Here is a 25,942-nt window from a genome sequence, read left to right on the forward strand (position 1 = left end):
AAAATCTGTCTTTTTTTTTTTTTAATTTGACAATCTAAGGCAGTGGTTCTCAACCTTCTGGCCCTTTAAATACAGTTCCTCATGTGACCCAACCATAAAATTATTTTCGTTGCTACTTCATCACTGTAATGTTGCTACTGTTATGAATCATAATGTAAATATCTGATATGCAGGATGGTCTTAGGCGACCCCTGTGAAAGGGTCGTTCGACCACCAAAGGGGTCACGACCCACAGGTTGAGAACCACTGATCTAAGGGAAAAGAGGCCAGTGCCCCTGACTAAACAGTCAGGTAGTGCATGTTTAAAAAATTCTAGCAGCACACTGGTTGAAAATCGCTGGTATATGTCAATCCCCTTGCACCTTTAGTGTCTCATAAACTGGTATTCAGTGTGAAGTTGGTTATCCCACTGGGTAGTGATGGAGGCCAGCCTACGATGGATGTAAGAAAGTGGGCTGACAGCAGATACAATACGATGTCTGGCACAAGTAGGGAGCAGTACCTGCTATTCAGTTCAGAAGAGTCAGGAATTGTCATAAAATGATTGGCAGCATTTAAAATGCTTTTAGAAGCAGGCTTTTGTATTTGGGGTTTTGTTTGATTGGTTTATGGGCTTATGAACTTCATTTTTTTAAAATATTTTTTTTATTGATTTCAGAGAGGAAGGGCAAGGAAGAGAGATCATTGATCAGCTGCCTCCTGCATGCCCCCTACTGGGGATCGAGACCACAACCCTTGACCTGGAATCAAACCTGAAACCGTTCAATCCGCAGGCCAACACTCTATCCATTGAGCCAAACCGGCTAGGGCTGGACTTTATTTTTTAAAAATTTATCTTTATTGTTGAAAGTATTACAGATGTCCCCTTTGTTTTTTTCCCATTGAACCCCTCCTCCCCACCCCAGCCCCTCCCAAGCCTTCGCCACACTATTGTTTGTGTCCATGGGCTGTGCATATATGCATATAAGTTCCCTGGTTAGTCTCTCCCCTCCACTCCCCACCCCCACCTTCCCTTTGGAAATTCATGTCTCTTCCACGGTTCTATGTCTCTGGATCTATTTTGTTCATTGGATTCCACATATGAATGAGATCCTGTGATACTTATCTTTCTCTAACTGGCTTATTTCACTTAGCATAATACTCTCCAGATCCATCCAAGCTGTTGCAAATGGGAAGAGTTTGTTCTTTTTTACCGCCACATAGTATTCCATTGTGTAAATGTACCATAGCTTTCTTATCCACTCATCTGCTCATGGGCAGTTGGGCTTAAAGAAAAATCTTTTCATTTTGTTTGTCGAAAGCCATTCAGTTGATCAACCCCAATCCTGGGCAATGGTTAGTGGGCACATCCCTGGTGTGGCCCTGTGGAAGTTGTTAGTAGTTGCCAGTGCTTTACGGCGTTGCCATTCCGCGGTATGTGTAGTGGGTGCAGATCAACCTGTGCCCTCTGTTTCATTTGTCAAGAACTGCAGTATTCCCCCATGACCGTTCCCTCTGCTAGGAGCTCCCACATAGGGGTTAACCAGGGTCTGGGTCATTCTTAAGGATCTGGTCGTCCGGATTGTGGCAGGCACAGCTGCCTTGGGTAGGAGTGTAGTCCTGCAGAAGAATGAGGAAGAATGGCAGAGTGCTTATGTGGCCCAGCGAACTAAATGGAATGTGTAGGGGATGAAGTTGAATCACTGGACAAAAATGAAACTGGTGAGTTCACTGCAGAAAAGGCCAGCAGCAGCCCCTTCTCTGAGGGCCTAAGGCAGCCGTGGGCAAACTACGGCCCGCGGGCCGGATCCGGCCCGTTTGAAATGAATAAAACTAAAAAAAAAAAAAAAAAAAAGACCGTACCCTTTTATGTAATGATGTTTACTTTGAATTTATATTAGTTCACACAAACACTCCATCCATGCTTTTGTTCCGGCCCTCCGGTCCAGTTTAAGAACCCATTGTGGCCCTCGAGTCAAAAAGTTTGCCCACCCCTGGCCTAAGGGGTGCCACTGGGATGGGAAGGAAAGTAAGAATAGAAGCTGAAAGGGCAAAACCAAGTGACACAAAACACAGGGCAGAGAAGTAATAATTATGTGTTGATTGGAACCCAAGAAACTAAAATAGGGGGTGGTTTGGGTGGGCATTCACAATGTACACTTTTCTGCCAATTTTTGCTTCTTAATGGTTGTTTTTGCCTTTGCTTGATCACTCCCCTCTCTCTCTTTAAAAAAATATTTTTATTTATTTTAGATAGGAAGGAAGAGGGAGAGAGACATAGAAACATCAGTGATGAGAGAGAATCATTGATCAGCTGCTTCCTGCATGCCCCCACACTGGAGATTGAAACATGACTTCCTGGTTCATAGGTCAATGCTCAACCACTGAGCCACGCTGGCCGGCCAGGCTCCTCTTTCTCTCTTCATAGCTCTCAATCTGTTTTCTAGTAACACTTGTATCTAGTAGGTGAAATGACTTCAGGCTCCCCACACCCATTCTGGGCGGGGTGGGGGGGTGGGGGCGTGGGGTGGAGGACGGGGCTGGATAACCGGGTTCTCTCTTTACTTTCATAGTCTAAAGTGTCCTGTCCTGTTCCATCTTATTTAATCATGCTGTTCTCTTAAACAGTTTTGTGTCATCTCCCTTGTGGGCAGGAAAAGCTGGCTGCTTCAACCCATTTTAAGGACTTCTTAAGAGAAGACTATGTTTACAGAGACCATAATGTGGAAACCTAACGCAGAAGGGCTCCCAGCAAGACTGGGAGCTGCTCCCATAGCATTTGTTGAGCTGAGCGGAACGGATATTTTTTCCCACGTGGTATTTTCTGTGCCTGGTCTGCTGCAGAGTGAGAGTCATGTCTAGATAGTCTTAAGCCCGTGCAGAAAAATTCCCCTTGGCCTCCATTCCTCTGGTCTGTTACTAGCACCATGGAGGGTGAAGCTGGAGTTGGTCCATCGTCAAATGGTACTGTTCTGGATTTTATCTTCCTGCCTTGCACAGTGAGATAAACATACTTTTAATCCCCATTTTTTATGCGCTCACTAGAAAGCAGACAGGGTTGTTCCAGAGTGGATTTCCTGTGTCATAGAAATCACAGATGCATAAAAGGAAAAACCAGATGTGCACAGAGAGCCTGCCTGGGCTTACACATTCTTTCATACCCAGAGTCACAGGGCTTTATGGTCTATGTTCCCAAAGCCAGCTCATGTTTTCCTCCTTTGGCTATGTACTACTCTCCTTCATACTCAGAGTTTCAAGCTAGGAGGAAGTAGGTACGGATCTGGGTGTTTATGCACCGGGGCCTATCTCTGGATCTCTTCACGCATGTGGGGGCTTGTTTGCTTGAAAGTGTGGCTGTGCAGATCTAAGCAAGCTACTCCAGGGATACCCTTGAGCTTTGAACAACCTACTTGCAACCTATCAATTCTTTTTCATCCAGGAAATGCAAAGCCTACCTTCTCCAGGAAAGCCCTACAGCTTGAGTAGATCAGAAAGAGATGCCATTTGCCCCACGCATATCTGCAAATTACTATCTCTGAGAATTGCTGAGGCTGGTGCCTTCTGGCATGAAAGTGCGTAACATTGGTGCTGGATCTATGTTTGCCCACTAGAATACATTTTTTTTCTCAATCAAAAGAAAAAGTCTGCTACACATGCAAAATTAGCAGCACTATCCTTTTCATTGGAAACTTGTTGCTTGTTTGGGGGTTGTGGTGTAGAAGCTGTGTTTAGAGCTGTGTATCATGGAGGTTACACAAATCCCTCATCTAAGGGGATGAGAAGCAGAGCAACAAACAATTAGTCAGCTGGTGTCTTGATGTCCCACTGCAGGACAGCTAAATTCTGGAGGGATTAGTTGGGACAAAAGCAGTGGATAGATAACTAGTTCAGGGGTAATTTTTTGGTAGTCTAACTAGATCCTTGATTCATGATTATTTCTTGAATGCCTACTATATGCTAAAATGTCTACTTCTGTTCTAGAAGCTATAGAAACAGCAATAAAAAAATATAGACTAGCCCTGGCCAGTTTGGCTCAGTGGATAGAGCGTTGGCCTGCGGATTGAAGGGGCCTGGGTTCGATTCCGGTCGAGGCACATGCCTGGGTTGCAGACTCGATCCCCAGGAGGGTGTGTGCAGGAGGCAGCCGATCAATGATTCTCTCTCATCATTGATGTTTCTATCTCTCTCCCTCTCTCCCTTCCTCTCTGAAATCAATAAAAAATATATATTAAAAAATATAGACTCTACTATCCTTGAAAGTATAGTCAAGTGGATGGAGACAGGCTGTCAGTGGTAATAAGTGCTATGAAGAAAAATAAAATAAGGCCACGGGTGGTGTGTTTTAGGTAGGTTAGCGAGGGAATTTCTTCCTTATAAGGATGCCTTTGAGCAGGGACCTGAATCAAGCAATGGAGCCAATCATGTAGATATCTGAAGGAAGATCATTCCAGTCTAAAGGAAGAGCTTGGAAAGGCTGAGTTGGAAGTTGATCTGAGAACCAGCAAGGGGGGCGGTGTGGCTAGTGCTGGGGGAGCCAGGGAAGAGTGGTGGGCAGTGGGGCCGGAGAGTTGACTGGGGGCAAGACTGTGTAGGGCCTTGTCCGGAGGGAAGTGGGAAGTGATGGAAGGCTTTGAGCAGAACAGTGATCTGATGTGACTTAGGTTTTAAAAGGATCACTCTGGCTGCCATGGTGTTCATAGAGTATAGGAAGGCACCAGACAAAGCAGGGGAACCGATTAGGAACCTATTGTGGAAGTCCAGGTCAGGGAGATGGTGGTCCAGGTGGGGAAGTAGTGCTGGAAAAGGAGGGGCGTAACTGGATTCTGGATATATTTCATAGGTAGAGCCAACAGCACTTTCTGGTGGGTTGGGTGTAGAGTATGAGAAAAAGGAGTGGAGGATGACTCCACATTTTTGTTTGTCAGTCTGTGTGTTTGTTTTTCAAGCAACTAGAAAAAATGGAATTGCCATTTATTGTGACGGGGAGCAGCAGAGTTTGGAGGGAATTCAAACCCTGGACTTGGCACATTTGAGATCTGATTAGATGCTCAAGTGGAGATGTCAAGTAGGTAATTGTTGACAAGAATCTGGAGTTCAGGAAGCCAGGTTAGGTATAAAATGAGGCTCTGATAGAAGCCGAGGGCTCCGCTCATCCCATTCTAAATAAATGCTTAAAAAGTCTTCACCAGCCCTAGAACCCACTGAGCATACAAGACATGCTATGAACCGGAGATTAAATTGCCTGGACCATGGATAGAATAGCTCTAGTCTATCAACTTACAATTTATTATTAACCAATGTTTACCAACTCCACATCAGGCACTGTGCCAAATGTTGGGTATTCAATGGAGAACAAGACATGCTCCTTGTCTTCATAGAATCTTTAGTCCTGTAGGGGAATGGCAATTTCAGTACAATGCAACGGAGGTAAGTGTAGGGTGCTATTGGACACAAAGGAGAAGCATCTAATCCAGTCCTGGGGGGGGGGGGGCGGGGAGGTGGGGGGGGTGGCAGAGAGACGGCCTGAAGAAAGAGTACGGTAGTCAAGCAAAGAGGCGAGAGAGCCCAAGCCGATTTGGTTCAGTGGATAGAGCCTCCGCCTACAGACCAAAGGGTCCCAGGTTCGATTCTGGTCAGGGGCAGCACATACCTTGGTTGCAGGCTCCTCCCCAGCCCTGGTCGGGCACATGCAGGAGGCAACCAATAGATGTGTTTCTCTCACATTGATGTTTCTCTCCGTCTTTCCCACTCTCTTAAAAAAAAAAAATCAATGGAAAAATATCTTCGGGTGAAGATTAACAGGAAAAAAAAAAAATGAAAGAGAGAGGGGTGGAGAATGTTCTAGGGAGAGAGAGAGCATGCATCAAACAAAGGAAAAGTCTGTACAGGCAAAGGACCAAAGTTCCGTTTGGCATGTCTGGAGTGCAGAGTGAACGGGGTAGAGACAGAGAGGGGCAAGTAGTGACTGGAGGAGTGATCAGGAGCCACACCATGAAGGATCTTAATGAGCAATGCTGGGACTTGGTTATAAAAGCTCTAGGAAGCCTTTGAGTTGTAAGCAGAGGAAAGGGGCTAGCCGCTAGCGTAAAGAGTGGATTGGAAGGAGACAAACCTGGAAGCAGTTACCGTCAGAGGATGGGAGATGGTGGCAATCTGACACTCATGTGCCCCTATAAATGTGTCCATATAATACAGCATAGGGCCTGGGTTTGCTTTGCTTACCCTCAAGCGAATGGGAGATGCTCTCCAAGAAGCTAATTACTTTGATGGAAAAGAGACACAGGATGCCTATATTTTAATAGGGGGCCAGGGTGTGGGAGGAAGCAAGGGAAAGCACAGTTCCAGATGGGACAGCTTCCAAGAAGAGTAACCTCTAGTTATGGGGGGTCGGGAGCCAAGACCGGAAATAAACACCTTATAGTCTTTCTAAGCACCTCTTGCTTTGGGCAACGTGTATGCGGTGCAGTGTGTGGTTAGGACAGGGCCTGGATTCTGTGTGAAGGTGCTAAGTGCTGGGTGTGTATTTGGGAATGCAAGTTTGTGGTGGGAAGTTTGACCTGAGTCTGTGTTAATGTGCAGAACTCTGGAATGCATCCTGTGCAAGTACATACCTGCAGCAAAAAGGGAGATGCGTGCAGTATACGCTGTGAGAGAACACAGGCCTTTTTGACGGCCTGCGTCTCAGACAGAACAAGCTATGAGTTCTGTTCCAATCCAGATATTCTTTTGGTTTTTGCACACAGAAGGCAAGCACATATTTGTCGAGTGAATGATTGTTTCACTTTTATTAAGATTCAGTCATTTGTTGGAAATATATAGGTTTGGTTACAAGTTTGAACTGGACGTTTTAAGAGAAATAAACGCACAGCCAGCCAGGCACCAACATCCATTTACAAAATCTAGCAGTTCAAATCCTGTAATGAAGTTTATAGGCTAGCTCGAGTCCTAGCTCGTGGAAAAAAACTGTCACTGTTTCATTTTATCCCGCAGACATTCACTGAACACCTCAGCCACACAGGCAGTAGTGGACTGTTGCTGGTGGAACTCATTGCCCTCTCCTCTGAGCCACATTAGTCTGGGCGCTGCAATTAAGCTTAATTACATGCTATCTTGTATTGTTCCTTAATTGTTGCATGTGCATTAATCCATTTCCTACTAGGTTGTATGTTCCTGGGGGCAGAGACTATATTATAAACCTCGGGATAGGCGAGGGACTTAGCAGCGAATATACAGAAGTGAGTAAACACACTGAGGCAAAAGGGAAACAGGAACATTTAGCTGTTTATGAACTGTAGTGATACATAATATATAAGATCCCTTAAGGAAAAGGGAGCATACATTGTCGCTAATTATGGAAAATGTTCCTTTAATGATGGAATGTACAATTCCAGTCTGCATTTTCATGTTAAGGGAAGGATTTGTGGCCCTAGCCCAGCCATGGGCAAACTACGGCCCTCGGGCCGGATCCGGCCCGTTTGAAATGAATAAAACTAAAAAAAAAAAAAAAAAAGACCGTACCCTTTTATGTAATGATGTTTACTTTGAATTTATATTAGTTCACACAAACACTCCATCCATGCTTTTGTTCCGGCCCTCCGGTCCAGTTTAAGAACCCATTGTGGCCCTCGAGTCAAAAAGTTTGCCCACCCCTGCCCTAGCCGGTTTGGCTCAGTGGATAGAATGTCAGCTCACGGACTGAAGGGTCCAGGGTTCAATTCCAGTCAAGGGCACGTACCTTGGTTGCAGGCTGGATTCCCAGACCTGGTCAGGGTGCGTGTGGGAGGCAACCAATGGATGTCTTTCTCACATTGATGTTTCTCTCTTTCCCCCTTCCATCTACTCTCTCTTAAAAAAAAAAAAAGTCAATGGAAAAAATATCCTCAGGTGAGGATTAACAACAACAACAAAAAAGGGAAGGGTTTGTGTATTAGCATAATTACTATGATCCTCAAAATGCCTTCATTTTTTTTATATTCTTTTCAATGCAAAACAAAGATGTTTCCTTGAGGGTGAGAGTTAAGAGATAGAACCAGTATTTGGTTAATTATTCGATAGCAGAATTATCCTATAACTGGATGTCTCAACAATGGCACTATTGATATTTTAGGTAATCTTTTGTTGTGTGTGTGCGTGTGCGTGTGTGTGTGTGTGTGTGTGTGTGTGTGTCCTGTTCGTTGTAGGGCATTAAAGAGCATTGTGAGCCCCTACATATAGATGCTAGTAGCACCCCACCCCCTTTTATAACTATCAGACAGTTTCCTCAAAAAAATTAAAAATAGAACTACCGTATGACCCAGCAATTCCACTTCTGGATATATATCCGAAAAATTCCAAACAACGAATTCGAAAAGATATATGCACCGCTATGTTCATTGCAGCATTATTTACAATAGCCAAGATATGGAAACAACCCAAGTGCCCATCAATAGACAATTGGATAAAGAAGATGTGGTACATATATACAATGGAATGTAACTTGGCCATGAAAATAATGCCACCTTGTCATTTGTGCCAACCTAGAGGGTATCATGCTGAGTGAAATGAGTCAGACAGAGAAAGACAAACACCAATATGATTTGACTTATAAGTGGAAACTAAAGAACAAAGTAAACACACCAACAAAACAGAAACAGACTTAGTTACAGAAGGTTGCCAGATGGGTTTGGCGGGGGTGGGGGGGGTGGGGGGGTTGGGGGGGGTGGGGGGGCTGAGTGAAAAAAATGAAGGGATTAAGAAGTGCAAATTTGTAGTTACAAAATAGTCAAGGGGATGTAAAGTTCAGTATAGGGAATATAGTCAATATTGTAATAACTACGCATGGTGCTAAGTTAGTACTAGAATTATGGGCAGGGTCACTTTGTAAATTATACGGTTGTCTAATCACTATGCCGCACACCTGAAACTAATTAAAATAATATTGGATGTCAACCATAATTGAAAAAAAATTGGATATATACTAGTACAAGTTAAAATATTTTCAAAATAGTGAAACAAAAGAGTCTCTAGACATTGCCCCCAGTTGAGAACCAATGTCCTATAGGAATTTTGATTCTATTTAGATATTTTTTAACCAATGGTGGGAAATAGGGGAAAGGAAATAATACTTATTGCTTCTTTGTTCCAAGCTAGGAATTATACCCATGTTTTTAAAAAGTTTTATCTAACAGATGAAGAAGTTGAGGTTCAACGAGATAAAAGAACCTGCTGAAGACCATAAAGCTTGCTCAGCAGTTAAATCAGGATTGCACGCCAGGCTTGTCTGCTGGCAAATCCTTCACTCCTTTCCAGCACCCTCCCCACTGCCTCTCTGCAAGAAAAAACAGCATGCCTCACATTGAAGGCTAACTGCATTCAACAAGTGTGCCCCCAAAATATTTAAAAACTTTTTGGTGAAGGGGAATTATTCCTCTTCTAGTCGTTATACTTATTTAAACATGAATATACAGGCCCACACATATAGACATTGGGACCCTTCATTTCGTGGAGCCTCTGGTCTTATCTCTGAAAAACAGAGCAACACAATGGAACAGCTTAATTCTCCGTGTTACAACTTATACAAAAGCCAGAGCCTAACGGTGCCAAAAGCAACCGGTCTTGTTTACATAAGGGCTGAAAGCTAATAGTTAACTTTCTCCCCTTCCAGAAAAAGTAAATAATGCCTCATTTTACAACTACAAACGCGTAAAATCGTGTAAAATGTCATAAAATGGAGAAGGAAACATCAAATCAAAAGAAAAATGGAAAGGTTGATTCCAACGCTCCCGCTCCCGCTTTCGCTCGCGTTCTCGGCGGGTCCGGGCTGCGCAGCCTGGGTCCCTATCGCCCCCGCCCAACTCCCGTCGGTGGCGCCTGGGGCGTTCTGGCTTCCTCCCCCCCCCCCCGCCCCCCCTCCCCCCGGGCAGCTCGGCTCCTCTCGGAGAAGCCCGTCCCAGAGCCAGGCCTGGAAAAACAACAGCAAGAAACTTTGGCTAGATTGGCGGTTCAGTGGAAAAAAAAAAAAAAAAGCACCCAGTTTGGTTCGGGGCTGTAGCCGCCGGTTCCGAGTTTGTGGTGGGGGTTGGGGGGGAGTGGGTCACAACTCGGTCAGGTTCAATGGCGTACGTGCGCGAGGAGCCGCGGGGTAACTTATTGAGCGCCCACAGTCTACAAGGGGGTGTGCGCCCAGGCGCGCGGTGGGTGTGTGGGGAGGGCGCGGGCGCGCGGAGCCGGCGAGAGGCGCGCGAGCCGCGTGCGCGCGCGGAGCCTGGGGCTGGGGGCGGGGATAAAGGGGTGGAGGGTGGGGTGGGGAGGGCGGTGCGGGGGGGTGTGTCCCCTGATCTCGCTCGTTCACTCGCTGGCGGGCGCACTCTTCCGCTCCCTTCCCGGGCGGGAATCCGGGCCGGATTGTGGCCGCGGCCGCGTACGTGAGCGCAGTGTCCCGGAGAGGGAGGGCAGGCCGGCCAGGTGGGCGCGAACGGAGCCTGGGCGGGCGAGAGGGCGGCCGGAGCGGAGCCGGGTAGTGGGCCGCGCCGGTGGGTGTGCAGGGGCGACGGCAGCTGCAGCCCGGAGTCGAGCCGAGCTGTCCACGCCGGAGCTGCCCGGCCCGCGCTGCTGCTGGTGGCGAGGCGAGGTGAGCTGTGCGGGAGCTGCAGCCCGGAGACGGGGGCGGCCTGAGAACTTCCCACGCTCCGCACGCCCTCGGGGGCCGGGTCGGGGCCCGAGGGCCCGGGAGGCCGGAGCGCTGGGGCAGTGGCGGGTCGGGGCGCGGGGACGCTGCGGCAGTGCCGCGCCGGTGGCTGGGTGGGGGTGGCCGCCCGCTCTCCCGAGTGCCGCCTTGTTTATTTCGCTCGCGGGCGGCGCTCGCCAAGGGACCCCCTCCCCAACTTTGAACGGTTGTCCGGAGTCGCGTCTCCGACGGAGATGGACCTGCCCCCTCCCTGACCCTTTCCGGCTGGGCCGCCAGCCCAGCCCTCCGGCGCCCCGCGTGTTCCTGCCCACTCTACCGAGCGAGCGAGTGCTGGGCTCCGGGACGCGCGGCGCGACACACCCTCTACCTCGGGAGCTGGCCCCCACCCTTTCTGTCCTCTTCTGTCCACCCCCACTTCCTTCCGTGCCGTTTAACTCTGCCTCTCCTCACTGGTGGCCCCTGACCCTCCTAGGAGCTGGCACTGTGGGCATGTGGGGTGCCCGCTGGGGGCCTGGGTGGGGAGTTGGTCATGTGCAAAAGGCAGCATTTTCTTCCCTGCCTTGGAGTTCAGAGCGCCGCGCCTTCACTTTAGGATTGGCTCCGGAAACCTTAGAGAAGCCCACCTGCCGGGCGGTGAGAGGGTGCTGCTGCCTGCCTCTGTGATTTCTGGCAGCCCTGGCCAATTCCTGGTGTCTTTGGAGCACTTCCACCGGCGGGCATGGTGCCAGGCTGCCAGGCGCGAGGGTTGCCTATAGGCCACCACTAAGTTCTTTACACTCCTCTCTCCAGAAAAGTGTATCTGGTCTAGTTTGCCTGCAAGCGGGTGATCAACAGATACTAAAGGCCTTTTTGACACCCTCCTAAGGTGTTGTGTAAACAGAGGTTTGGGTCCCAGGGAACTTGAAATGCAAGGAAACATAGCAATTAAGTTCAACTCTACAGGTACTTTTGAGGAGCTGCTGTTCTCAGCGCCATGCCAGGCTCTCTGGGAGAGGATAAGAGGCACACACATCTAAGGCCGTAGAAAGCCTGTTGACCAGGTGGAAGTGATTTCTGAGTTTGCGTTCAAATTAATGTGTTATGGCTGCCTAAACTCTAAACGCTGGGGGCAAGGGGCATATCAGAGGAAAGGTTAGAGTTGGGGAATGGATTTACAGTACTCGGCTCTGAAATGAATTATGCACTGGGGATGACTCACTGGCAAAGGCCCAGAGGCAGGAGGGGAAGAAGTAACAGGTGCAAGAGGTTGCAAAGGGACGACCAGCAGAGAAGAGGTTCAAACAGGGGTCTCAGTGAGGGAGGATACAAATGACACATGAGACTATGCATGCTAGGATTTATCATCTCATGAAGGAGACAGGAAGGCCGGAGCAGGTAAAGTAAAACTCAAGAGAGTGCACAATTAATTTAAAAATGCAATGTATAGAATAGGTGCTGTTGGAGTTCAGAGACGCGAGCTATGGGTGGGAATCGCCAGGTCTCTATTCCTGGAAGATGAGACCCTTGAGATGGGCCGTGAGGTGCGAACGAACATGGCTTTTCCAAGAGGAGACAAGCAGACCGCCTTGGCCCGGCCAGGGAACATTTCCTGAACAGCAGGAGATAAAGAAGGAGAGGAACAATGGTTGAGATTGTAAAAGTGCTAGAAAGCCAGACTGGGGAATTACCCTTTACCCTGTGTACTGGTGGAGATATTCAAGTTTTTGAGCCAGGGAGTGACATAATGAAAGGGTAGCTGGAAAGGTTTTAGTAATATTAGGAGCTGCATCCGTTAGGCAGTCACAGTTGTGGAGTGCCCAGGGTTTGGACTGGGATAACTGGAAATGGAAAAGAGGATGCGTTTTAGAAACAGTAACATTGAAACAATCTGTTTGACAGGGGCAGGATGAAGGAAAGAGATGAGTGGAAATTAATACCTTGTGGAAATCCATTACATGCCAAGGCCTTGGAGTCGCTATAGTGGGTAACTGGAGAAATCGAGAAGTTGGAAATGTGTGTTTTGGAGAGAAGTAATTGACACTCAGGCTGCAGAGAAGTTTTGTGTTCGTCAAGACATCCAAATATAGGTGTCCTGCAAGTGACTGTGACTCTGAGATTGGGGGGAAACCAGGGTGTATGGTGTGGAAAAGGCTGCCAAGGCTGGGAGAAGGAAGGCACCCCAGAGATAAATGGGCTGTCTTCTTGGTCATAGGGAGGGAGTAGAGGATGCTAGTGAGGGTCCAAATTGGAAGACTCTGTTCTGTATCGCCATGCAAGCGACATCTCCTGGTCCTGACCCTGCAGTTGCCAAAACAACTCTGGGACGTTGAGGGTCCAAGGAAGAACGGGCTGCTTATTCTTCTAACCATGAGGGTGATTGAAGGGGAGTAGAATGGAATTGCTAAAGACATAAATTGCTGGGTTTTGAAACGAGCTGAACTTGCTCTCCACTGAGAAACTCCGGCTGGTCCTGGTGTCCCATTCATGGGTGGAGGTGGGGAGCAGCTAGATGATCTAAAGGAGCGAGGAGGAAATTTTGGGCTTAGGGATACGTACTACCTTTCCCAGAGCCAGGCCAATCCCAACCTGAACCATTACCAGTTCCCAGGAATCCAGTGACCTGCCTGCTAGAGGTCTTTTCTGAGCTCTGAATTCTGCTTTCTTGTTGCAAGGGTGACTCTGGGTGATTTGCTGAACAAATTCCCCAAGCCTCAACTTGCAACATCTGAGGGCTGGTGAATTTGGAGGATGATTGCAAAAAGTTGCAGAATGAGTGGAGAATGTAATTGCATTTCCTTAGCCTCTCTGTTTCTTTGCGATGTAGGAGCAGTGATCTAGCAGGGGAAGTGACTTGCATAGGGAGAGGTGTCCATCAGATTTTTTTTCTTTTTTTAAAATAATACATTTTTATTGATCTCAGAGAGGAAGGGAGAGGGAGAGATAGAAACATTGATGATGAGAGAGAATCATTGATTGGCCGCTTCCTGCATGCCCCACACAGGGGATCGAGCCTGCAACCCAGGCATGTGCCCTTGACTGGAATCGAACCTGGGACCCTTCGGTCCACAGGCTGTTGCTCTATTCACTGAGCCAAACCGGCTAGGGCTATTTTTTGTTTTTCTTTATAGGGAATATATGATGGTCAAAAAAATTGCATGGAGCAGTAGTTGTGCTAATTCACTCTTTATAGAGCAGTGTTTTCTGCTCTCTCATGGCCTCGTCCACTCAGTCATGTATGTTAAAATCTAATTCAGGTTCATAAAGTACTACTTTCCTTGGCTTGGTACAGTCTCCTCTGCTACTTTTTATTTTCTATTCCATTATTTCTCATTTAAAAATGCTTGTTGTCTCCCACTAAATTGATTTACCTGCTCTGCAACGGCTCCTGCCCCACAGTTTGAAAAACACAGTTACAGAGAATTTTCACCTCTTGTAAGTATTTGTTAAGCGGCTCATGTGCAGAGCTATCCTTATTAGTGCTGTGGGTGGAAGGAAGCAGGAGGAAGAGACTGAAAGTTGACAGGCTAGTTGGAGTGTTAAGATAGACCTATGATTAGGGATCAGGGCAAAATGATTAAATGCCAAAATGAAAAATAATTACCCATAGAGTTCAGAGGAAGGGGTGAGCAGCCTGTGCTGGAGTGGCTTGGAAAAACTGGAATAGGGAAGGAAGTCTGGGGTGAACCTTTTCAGGGGGTCTCATGGGCTGCACAGGTGGGAGGTGTAGCATGGGCAAAGACTTGGAGTTGGGGGTGTACACGGTGTGTGCAAGAGTGATGAGCAGAGCGTAGGCAGAATCAGGTTGGCGAGGGGGGTTAGGATTAAAACATAGTGTAGGGGTTATAAGGAGGTGGCCCGAAGAATATGTTCAGTCTTCAGACGCGTTGTAATTTGGACTACCCAAAGGTTTTTATAAACTTGGGAGCGATCCAGAAAACCTCTGGATTGGGGATTGTCTTAAAGAATCCCATCAGGCAGGCTTCCAGAGCTGAGTGGCGGCTGCTCCCTCGGTGTGGGAGACGGGTCTGTGGTCTCCAGTGGTCATCGTCCCACTGCTACCTGTTGCCTCAGTCCAATCGCTTTACATTCCCTGCTGAGTCCTGCAGGTCTTTGGGTTTGTGACCTGGGTCTTCAAGAGGATTCAGGTAGGAGTCTGACCTTACGGAACCTCAGATGTTTGTGTGCAAATGATTTATTTTAGGCAAGTCCACAGCACTTTCTGAGTTGCTATTGGCTGGGACTTGGCAGCCTTTTTTTAATTGGTTGGAATGGTACTTATTGGAGGGCTTTGTGACCTATTCTCTATGATGAGGCAAATTTCTAGTGACCCCAAAATCTCCCAAGCATCCCCCTTTCCCACTACTGGCGGCCATGGTTAGATCGAGGCTCCTGGCTTGTAGCCTCTAAGAAGAAGTTGAGGTAATAACTTGGTGAGATGTGAGACATGACTGCCAAATGCCGTATGATGTTAGACTCTCAGGAGCTTTGGTTCTCTGAGTCAATAATAAAGGAATAGCAAGGAGAGGAGCTGTGCCATTTCTTCTGGTACATCCTTACCCCTAGGACAGTGGTTCTCGACCTTCCTAATGCCGCGACCCTTTAGTACAGCTCCTCATGTTGTGGTGACCCCCAACCATAAAATTATTTTCGCTGCTACTTCATAACTGTAATTTTGCTACTGTTATGAATCGTCATGTAAATATCTGACATGCAGGAGGTGTTTTCATTGTTACAAATTGAACCCGATTAAAGCGTAGTGATTAATCACAAAAACAGTATGTAATTATATATGTGTTTTCCGATGGTCTTAGGCGACCCCTGTGAAAGGGTCGTTCGACCCCCAAAGGGGTTGTGACCCACAGGTTGAGAACTGCTGGCCTAGGACGTCCCCAGGGGGTAGGCCTCCAGGATCCAGAGGTTCATCATGAATATGGAATAACTGGTCCAAGGCCAGGTGTTAATGCAAACGATTTCTGGAAAACGAGGCTGCTTTTAGGACCAGCTGAAGTGAGTAAGTTCAGGTCTCTGTGGTCCTGAAACAGTTTGGTTTTCCCTGGGAGTCCATAACCACTTGTTATGCCTCCCCAGGTGAGCTACAGGTAAGAGGAACTGAGCAAAAGCCACCTTTTGTTGTTGTTTGTTTTTTACAGGTTGCACAATCTGATTATTTTAAAATACTGCTTTTGTAACCTTAAAAAAAAAGTTGACACGGGAGTGCTTTTTGCTTAAAAATGTGTGGCCTGAGGATGCTAGGATAATCAGGAGTCCGCCGAATCGGATGAAATGAAACCCATTGCCTGTTTTGTATGATGGTTCGGTTACTAGATCAGAGAAATGATGTAGCAGCTTTGGTACACTTTGGCTTTGTAGGAAAATATTTAACAGTTTCTTAAAATATGATGGTAGAATGTGAGCTGGATGGTGTTATTTATTTTGATCGTGTTATTAATAGGCAAAAACTGTTAATTAGTGGCACCGAGTCAGCCTGGAAGGGGGTCTGAAAGCAAGTGCCATAGGATTCTATTCTTGGTCCTGAGCTGCTCCCCATTTTTCCAATGCATGGATGAAGACACAGAGGTGGGAGGGATTGCTTATTTAGTAGTAAGTCCACGTTCAAAATCACCCAGAATGAGGCCCAAATTTAAAAAAGAAATTCAGTAAGAGTTACACGAAAAGTCTGATTCAGTTTTTAAAATTTGAATGGTAATGTGTCGAGATGTTCATACGTTCTGGTCAGATAATCCTAGAGATATACCCGAGACCATATCCAAAATGTAGATGCTGTTTTATGCACAGAGATTATTCAGAGTTTTTTTTTTAATAAACTATTGTGAAAAATTGGAAATAACCTAAATAGCCAATGGTATGAGTGGGTTGGAAGCAATCTATAAGTGAATGTGTTTTTATAATAGAACTAGAGACTTGTCCTGTGCACAAGATTTGTGCACTCGGCGGGGCGGGGGAGGGGGGGGGCGGGGGAGGGGGTCCCTTCAGCCCTCAGGGGATGGGTCTAAGCCGTCAGTCGGACATCCTTAGTGCTGCCGTGGAGGTGGGAGAGGCTCCTGCCACCACCGCTGCACTTGCCAGCTGTGAGCCTGGCTTCAGGGCTTCTGGCTGAGTGGCACTCCCCCTATGGGAGCATACTGACCACCAGGAGGCAGCTCCTGCTTTGAGCATCTGCCCCTGGTGGTCAGTGCACATCATAGTGACTGGTCATTTCACTGTTTGGTCGATTTGCATATTACTTTTTTATTATATGGGATATAATATATAGGATATTATGGACATTAAAAATAATGGTTAGGAATAATTTTAAAATAACATGGACAAGTTTCTGTTAAAAGTTAAAGTGCATCTGCACTATGATTTCAAATATAAAAGAAACAAAAGTATATAGAAAATGACTGGAAGGAAATTACTAATTTTAATACTGAAAGACTTAATACTGGTTGCTTCTTGAAGGATCAAGTTGAGTGACACTCTTTCTTGACATTTAAAATTTATTATTTGTGTTTTTATAATGTATGTGTATCACAGTGGAAGAAACAGTGCCATATATATACTTTATTTAAATACACTTAATTTTTAGAGCAATTTTAGATTCACAGCAAAATTAAAAGGAAGATTTTCTATAAAACCCCCTGCCCCACACATGCGTAGAAAGAGTCCCACATTACCAACATCCCCCACCAGAGTGACATTTGTTACAATCGATGAACCAACATTGACACATCATTATCACTTTACCTCCATAGTTTACATTAGGGTTCACTCTTGGTGTTATATATTCTGAGTTTGGACAAATATCTATATATATAAAAGCCTAAGCGACCGTTATGACCAGAACGACCGGTCAACCAGTCACAATGACATGCGTTGACCACCAGGGGGCAGACACTCAATGCAGGAGCTGCCCCCTGGTGGTCAGTGTTCTCCCACAGCCAACCTCCCACGGCGCCTCCCCTGGGCCTTGATGGGGGGGGGAGGCTGGCCAGCCAACTTCCTGCGGTCCCTCCCCCCAACCTGCTGGCCCCCTGATAGGCCTCAATCGCCGGCCAGGCCGAGGGATCCCACCCATGCATGAATTCGTGCACCAGGCCTCTAGTATGAAATAAAATGTATCCACCATTTTATATTTAGATAAAGCTACTAGAGGCCTGGTGCACAGATTTGTGCACCGGTGGGGTCCCTTGGCCTGGCCTGCGCCCTCTCACAATCTGGAACCCCTCGGGGGATGTCAGATAGCTGTTTTTGGCCCAATCCCCGAAGGCCCGATCCCTGCAGGCCTATCCAGACAGGAGGGAGCCTGATCCCTGCAGGCCCCATCCAGACAGGAGGGAGCCTGATCCTTTGCGTTGAGTGTCTGTCCTCTGGTGGTCAGTGTGCGTCATAGCGACCAGTCAACCGGTTGTTCGGTTGCTTAGGCTTTTATATATATAGATGGAGTGTTTTCACTGCCCTAAAAACCTCTGTGCTCTGCCTGTTCATTCCAACATCACCCCAAACCCCTAGCAACCACTGACCTTTTTTACTGTCTGGACAGTTTTGCTTTTCCACAGTGTTACATAGTTGGGATTACAGAGTATGCAGCCTTTTCAGTTTGGCTTCTTTCACTTAGTAATATGCATTTAAGCTTCCTTCGTTGCTTCTCATGGCTTTTTTAGTGCTGAATAATATTCCATTGCCTGAATGTACCGCAGTTTATCCTAAATTTACCTATTAAAGGACATCTTGGTTACTTCCAAGTTTTCGCAGTTATTATGGATAAAGCTACCATGAACATCTGGGTGCAGGTTTTTGCGTGGACATAAGTTTCCAAATTTTTGAGTAAATACCAGCAAGTGCTGTTGCTGGATTATATGGTAAGAGTCTGTCTGTTTTTTGTAAGAAACTGCCAAACTGTCTTCCAAAGAGGCTGCACCATTTTGTGTTCCTACCAACAGTGAATGAGAGTTTCTGTTGCTTCACATCCTCACCAGCATTTGGTGTTGTCAGTGTTCTGGATTTTGGTCATCCTAACAGGTGTTTAGTGGTATCTTCTTTTAATTTGCATTTCCCTAATGACATGTGATGACATCTTTTCATGTACTTTTTTTTTTTTTTTTTTTTTTTGCCATCTGTAGGTCTTCTTTGGTGAGGTGTCTGTTAAGGTCTTTGGCCAATTTTTTTAATCAAGGGGCATACCCACAGGTGAGCAGACAGGCACAGTGTAACCCTGGTAGCACTCTATGCATGTCGAGGAGGGGCAGATCATGTGGGGAAGAAGTTTGGAGATAGTTTTATGTTTGTGACATTAATGTGAGCCCTAAGTAGGATGAGGCGTTTACAAGTTGAATCCAGTTCTCAACTGGATCAGGAATTCATCCATCCAATCAAGGGATCTAGTTTTAATAACCTCTGCTGGTCATGTAACATTTGGATCCCCCGGGGGCCATGATTTAAAAAAAAACAAAACACAAACCAGCAAGACTATCCACAGGAAGGTGACCAGGCTGGTGTAGAATCAGGAATGACTGGAGTGTACTCATGGGGTGGGCATGTGATCGAGCTTTCAAGTATTTCCATGGTTACCAAGCATAGGAAAGGGTAGACTTGCTCATGTCTGCTCCTGCTGTTGGAATTTGACCGATGGATAGAACAATGGCTCGATCCTCTCTAGCTTCAGATTCCTCATCTGTAGAATGATGACACTGAAGTTGATGAGCTTTAAGGTTCCTTTGAACCCCAACGACTAGGAGGGCAGATTTCAGTTCAATGTGAAACAGGGTTTTCCAGCTGACAGAGCTGCCCAGCAATGGAAATGTTTGCCCATAGAATAGTGAACTTCTCATTATTGGAGGTATCCAAGTTGGGTCGAATGCTATTGAGTAAAACTACTGTAGAAGAGAAGGACACGAATTAGGCCGACCTCCAAAATCCTTTCCAATCTTTAGGGTCAGGTCATTAGGTGATTTGTCACAGCTGAATGAGAATATGGATGAGGGGCTCTACCTGTAGTTGCATAGTATCTGAGTCAATAGCATCATGTCAGCTCTTTTAAAAATGCTTATAAATGGGTCCCAGCATTCTCGAGAGACCCTTCTACAGTCACTTTCGAGGACTATTCCAAGACGGGGCAGGACTCAGTTTGTGGGCATAGGGCTGCTGAAAATGGAATTTGGTCTTTAGGAAAGTGAAAAGGTTGGGGCTTGGGTAGAAATGGAAAATAATAATAAATAAAATAGATGGACACATAAAAGACTAATAATGTGTGTATCGGCCAGTTCTAGCAGGAAAATGAATGAACCAAGGTGGGGCCCTTCAATTGAATGGTGGGTGCTCTGCTTGGTTTTTGGGGACCTGGGAGTGCCCTTGACCATCTCCTTTCAGTGTCCAAAACCACAGATTTATATCACCAGGCATAGCCCTGTAAATGCCACCCTGATACCTGGGAAGAGACCGAGCCTTGTGATTGCTCTGTAGGTTTAGCGACAAAGAGGAAAAGAGATGGATACATTTAAAGGAACTTTTGTGTGGGATTTCCCAGAATATGTGTGTGTGTGAGTGTGTGTGTGTGTGTGTGTGTGTATTTTATATCAAACAACAAGTTTGTGGTTTAAGCTAAACATTTTTCATTTTTATTACTTATAGCTTCCATGTAGAACATTTGATTAGTTTAATATTGCCTAAAGTTTACTGAAATTTATGGTTGATTTAGAACCCACCCCAGTTATTTAACATTTTTAGATTTTCTTCCTGGTATTTTTGGATTACCTTTTTTGCTGGTGCGGGCACTGCCAGGGCAAAATCACATAGCAAACATTTCTTAGAGAGCTCTGCAGAGAGAATAGAGGCTTATCTCAGCTTCGGAGAGCATCACAAGATGATTTCTGTCTCCACGTGATCCAGGCTCACACTTTAGCATTTGAAAAAAAAAATCAGTATTTGGCAGGAAAGTGCTCTCTGTTCACATGGAGTAAAGTAGTTTTGGGGTGCACAGCTTAGGGAGCGACAGGTTTAGAGGCATATAAAAATACAGGCAGAACTTGGTCATTTAGAACTAAAGTTGGAAACCTGTGCCTCGGTGACAAAGGGCCCAGTTTTCCTTTATCTCAGTATCATTGGGGCCCCACACAGTGTATGGCACATCAGCTCTGCTTGTGGAATTGCTACGAATTGGTTCCCTGGGCCACATAGACTGGATATGGGAAAATCGTACACTACCCTGTGCTTTAAAAATATATTTTTTTTAAAGCAAAATACAGGGAGGAATAATAACAGTTCTCAGCCCGTTTTGTCCTTTGAGTATTGGGAAGTCATGAAAACACTTTTAGGAAAAACAACCACACTCGGGCAGCTGCTTTTCAAAGTGCAGGGGGGATGAGAAGCTCCCTCTCCTCTTTCTGTTTTTCTTCTGCTGCTGAAAATGAATTGCTCCTGGTGCGCCGTTCTTAAATTCGTGTGTCCTCTATCCATTTTAATCTTGTTATCTATTTTTATGGCCACTGTCGCCATGGTGCTCTGTGCTCTTTACATAGCATAACAGGGATTTCAGAAGTCTGATAGGGCAGCTCAAAGTTCTGCTGCAGCTGGCAGAGAAACAGCGTTTCAGTAGCTCTATTTTTTTTTTTTTTTTTTAGATTGAGGTATAATTTGCATACAGTGGAATGCTCAGATCTTAAGTGTGCTGGTTAATCAGTTTTGACAAATGCATTTCGAGACAGAACATTTTCATCACCCCAGAAATGTTCCTTGTGACTATTTCTAGATTACCCCCCACCCCCACCCCCATCAGAAGGACCACAGCTCTGATTTCTATCACCTCAGGTTAGTTTTGCCAATTAGGTTCTTAAGATTCAAATTTTGTGTTTCTGGGGACTTGATACAGAGTGCTTTGAAGAGATGGGGGGGGGGGGGCGGTGTGTGCTTAAAAATCAGTATCCTATGCCCTGGCCGGTTGCTTAGTGGTTAGAGCATTGGCCTGTGGACCTAATGGCTGTGGGTTCGATCCCCAGCCCTAGGCGGGGTCCATGGGGGAGGCAACCAATCGATATATAGATGTTTATATATAGAAACATCTCATATAGATGTTTCTCTCTCCATCTCCCTCCCCTTCTCCCCTTTCCTCCCTTCCTTCCACTCTTTCTAAAAATCAAGGGGAAAGGTATGTTCCGGTGAGGATTAACAACAAAATCAGTACCATATATGGTTAGGTAGTCCTGGTGAGTCAGGAATATTTTGGAGCCTGTCTAATGGGGTATTCAGATTTTTCTCAGTGTCCACAGGATCCAGATTAATGTGAGGAACGAGTGTGATTGGGCGAGGGCTGCCATTATTGGCGTGTGTGTGTGTGTGTGTGTGTGTGTGTTTGTTTGTTGTGTTGGAGAGCTGGAATCCTCAGCCAGAAGAATTGGAATGATTCCTAGGACATCCCCTTGGATTACCCAGAAGCCCCCAACACACTTTCTCCCTTTTCCTGCCTCTTCCTTGAACTAGCACATAAGTTACAGAGTTGGGCTTGTCATATTGAAACAAGATCCGTGTTGCAAAGCCTGCATGCTTTGCACTGCTGAGCTGTCAGCCTCCTGGGGAAGCACGTGCCCCCAGACATATTACTGAAATGTATTGAACAGGGTCAGTTTTTTTTTTTTTTAAGTTAAATGAAATTTTGTTACACAGCGAGTAAATGAACAAACACCTTCTTCACAGGAAAACAAGGGAAACCTTCCAGAGCAACCAGAATCTTCTTTGACAACCACTCCTAATCCAGCCCTTCCCCAGAGGTCAGCCGCTGTTTCAGGTTTGCTGGTATTTTTCAAATGCTTTACATACTTGCAGCTATACCCGTAGAGCTTTAAAAAAGAGACGTGCTTTGCACGCACGTCCTGTCCCCCGTGCCCTGCCCACAAGGGCCCCTCTTGGTGATTGCTTCCAATCCTTAGGTAGGTCTTCTTGATTCTGTTTAACTCCTGGATGGCCTTTCTTGGAACCAGAAGGCGACACTGTTGTTCAGCCTGCCTCTAACTCAGTGGTTCTCAACCTTCCTAACACCGCGACCCTTTAATACAGTTCCTTATGTTGTGGTGACCCCCAACCGTAAAATTATTTTCCTTGCTACTTCATAACTGTAATTTTGCTTCTGTTATGAATCGTAATGTAAATATCTGATATGCAGGATGTATTTTCATTGTTATAAATTGAACCTAATTAAAGCATAGTGAGTAATCATAGAAACAGTATGTAATTATATATGTATTTTCCGATGGTCTTAGGCGACCCCTGTGAAAGGGTCGTTTGACTCCCCCAAAGGGGTCGAGACCCATAGATTGAGAACCGCTGCTCTAACTGGTGGACATGTGAGGTTATTTCTAAATCCTCTGCTGCTACAAATGTTACAGTCAACTTGGCTGCACTTGCCTCTTGGTAACACAGGTGAGTGTTTCTCTTGGGTAGACACCGAGAAAGGGGAGTGGCCGTGTCGTAGGGCACTTGAATTTGAAATCCTAATGAAGACGCATGGCAAGGTGAGTGCCTCGCTTAGACTTCACGTAGGCCAGGCCACACTGGAAGCATGCTCAGACATGAAGCAGTTGTTTCCTAAGGCTCGCGCAGGATTTAGCGTGTGCTAGGTGTGTGCCCTCCCCGCCCCCCAGGAGTTAGCACTGGTGGCCTAGAAGGGTTGGGGCCCATAGTTACTTCTGTCTGGTCCCCCTGAGGACTTTGGCCTGCATGTTGGTTGTGGTTGCGTGCAGAGGGATTGCAGGGTGGACGGGCAGCCCGTTGTGGACTGCGTGGTAAATTCTAAGCCCAGTTCACCCCCTAGCCGGAGACCTTCAACACATCTGCGTTCCCTCTCTGTGCCGCTGTAGAATACGGGGTGCCTTACCCTTCAGTGCTCAAGCCCAGGGCGAGGTGTTTGGGAGCATTTTAGTGTTCTTAGAAATTAAAAAAAAAAAATCTAAAACACTGTCATATACTTGAACAGTTTCATTTGATGGGCAGGAGGATAGCGTGTGTCTCTGGATTTACACTTCTTGGCATCATCTCTAGATCTCTGAGAACTCCTGGAAAACATAAAAATTCTTCGTATCAGGCCAAACACACGCCAAGGGAGGGCTGGGCTGTGTCCCTCTTGAAGGGCACACGCTGCTGCCACTGGTCACCCAGCCGGCGAGAGGCAGGACCCTTGTGCAGCCTTCATTACTTCCCGTGCATTCGTCTTCAGATCCCTCACACAGACGCGAATGACAATAGTTCTGGATCTGACCCCTGGGGAACCCCAGCATTGCATTCAGGCAATTGCCCAAACCCAGGCAGGCATTTCTGTTGCCTGCTTCTGGGGTACCGAGGTGTCTCCTCTTCTGGTCTCCCGAGGGTGTGAGCAGGCGCTCCCTCCTCTGTCATTTCAGGGTTTGGTGACGGAGTTAGCGCCCCACCTTATCTCTCCCATTTGCTAGATTCTCACAGGACTCTGCTGGCCTTGATCTCTCTGGCGGCTCTGGCCTGCCCTCCCCCTCCCACAGCCCATTTCGGTGACCGTCTTCTGTTTTTACAACTTACTTTTATGGTTGGTCAGGCGTCCAGTGTTCCCAGGGTGGAGAATGCTGTAATTTTATCGGGGGTGGGTGGCAGTGTGCTGCTTTTTGTTTTCAGTACTTTTGCAGCGGTGCCGGACACAGTGATTGTCTGTCTGTTTGTTTTGGCCCCTGTGATCACGATAGGATGACAGTCTGATCTACCGTGGCGTACAGGTCCCTTTCCTGGATTCTGACCGTTGCCACAGAGCTCTTCGTGATTTCGATTTTTTTTTTCCCTTAAATGTATTGCACTGCCCTTGTCAGTGTTAAATTTTACTGGCTGGTTTCCCCTCCACTTACTTACACAGAGTCTTCCCTGTAATCATTCCTTAAGTTTGGCTCATCACTGTGCAGAGTTTGGTGCCTTTTCTTGGTTTGTTTCTGGTTAACATTTATTGCGCACTCTGTGCCAGGCACAGTGCTTAGTGCCCGAGGGGCACTTTTTCTTTCTTCCCTAGGGTCCTCTCTCCGAGGAGTCAGAATCGCTAGGAAGAGGAGCTTGATGGCTCTTACAAACCAAGGCACGGTTACAGGGAATCGCACGGCCTGGCGACACCCTCACGTGATCCTCTGGAGGAGGAGCTGCTGTCTTTCCCATTGTAGAGGCGAGGAAACTGAGGCACAGGGAGGTGAAATAATTTGCCCAAGGTCACATGATTGGGAAGTTAGGGCTCCTTGGCTGCCCTGAGATACTTGGGAAAGTGTGAGATGAGAATAACCGTAGCCCTGCTCCTGGGGGAGCCCCCTGCTTGATGCTTTGCTGTTGTAATGCCCGTTTCATTTCCTTTCCATGCCCAAACCACCACCGCCACATTGACCTCCACGGGACTCACGTTTTTACTAACAAGGAGCCTTTAAGAGGTCATCAGTCTAGCTTCTTAGTTGATGCATCCCTAATTTTCTTGTAGAATTTAGAAGAAAGAGCATCCTCTTTTGGAATCAGCCATATTTAAGCTCACTGCTGTCACTTTCTAGCTGTGTGGCCCTGGGAACATCACTCAGCCTCCCTGAGTCTCAGTTTCCTCATCTGCAAAATGGAGAAGAAGATGATGATGATGTTACTGTGAGGGATGACGTAGGATAAAAGTCTGAAGTGCTTCGCCAGTGACTGGCACGTGCGTCTTTGATAAGTGACAGGTGCTAGGACATCCCGAAAGGAACCGGGTCTCTGGGAGGCTGGGGATTGCATCGTCTCCTTGTCCGCTCGCTCTGTGGCCATTCTGATGAGCAGTTAGATGTGGTTGTGTTGCTTGAGAACATGCCACTGCCTTTGTCCTCAGAAGATTCCATTCTCCTGCTGGCCCTGAACTGTGTGCGTGCAGCCCGCCTGCCGGCCTGATGTGGGTGAGAGTCATGCGGAGCCAGCCTCCTCGACCGTCCTCGCGGCGGGCAGGGGTTCACCAGCGCTGGGCAGCCACGGCCTGTGCGTCTTGGCCTGCTGAGCGCCTGTGTCATCCCTCCCGTCTCTCAGACCTCGGGAACGAGAGCCATGGTCTCTGTGACGGAGCCACGGTTATTCTGTCAGTTTGGCTCAGAACAGCCTCACCAGTGAGCACGCTGATCAGAGCTGCCACCCTGTCCACTTAAGGAGAAACATGCGAGAGTGGACACCCCGATATCTTGAGCTCAGACAGGAGCAGCGACTGGGTCAGTCTGTGTCCCCACCCCCGGTTCCATCTTTGAACGCATCCTCGTCCCCACAATGACGGGGCTCGAAGGTTCTTTAAGTGGCCTCCACAGAAAGGTACCTCCTTCGTGGGCT

General features: G+C 46.8%; 1 protein-coding gene across 4 annotated transcripts in view; it reads left to right on the forward strand.

The window, feature by feature from the left end:
* The first annotated feature begins 10,358 nt into the window (after positions 1-10,358).
* The window catches only part of ZNF395 (zinc finger protein 395), a 44,592-nt gene continuing 29,008 nt past the window's right edge, over positions 10,359-25,942 (forward strand). Inside the window, exons 1-2 of one of the 4 annotated variants that reach the window (XM_070415537.1) lie at positions 10,359-10,588; positions 22,313-22,386. The gene's annotated coding sequence lies outside the window, so the exon portion shown is untranslated. Of the gene's footprint in view, positions 10,589-22,312; positions 22,404-25,942 lie in introns of all 4 variants that reach the window. The other 3 variants (XM_070415538.1, XM_070415534.1, XM_070415536.1) reach the window with 3 other exon arrangements.

The sequence above is a fragment of the Myotis yumanensis genome, unplaced genomic scaffold (genome assembly GCF_028538775.1).
Source record: "Myotis yumanensis isolate MYYU_CA2020_CCGP unplaced genomic scaffold, mMyoYum1.0.hap1 SCAF_5, whole genome shotgun sequence".
NCBI classification, from domain to species: domain Eukaryota; kingdom Metazoa; phylum Chordata; class Mammalia; order Chiroptera; family Vespertilionidae; genus Myotis; species Myotis yumanensis.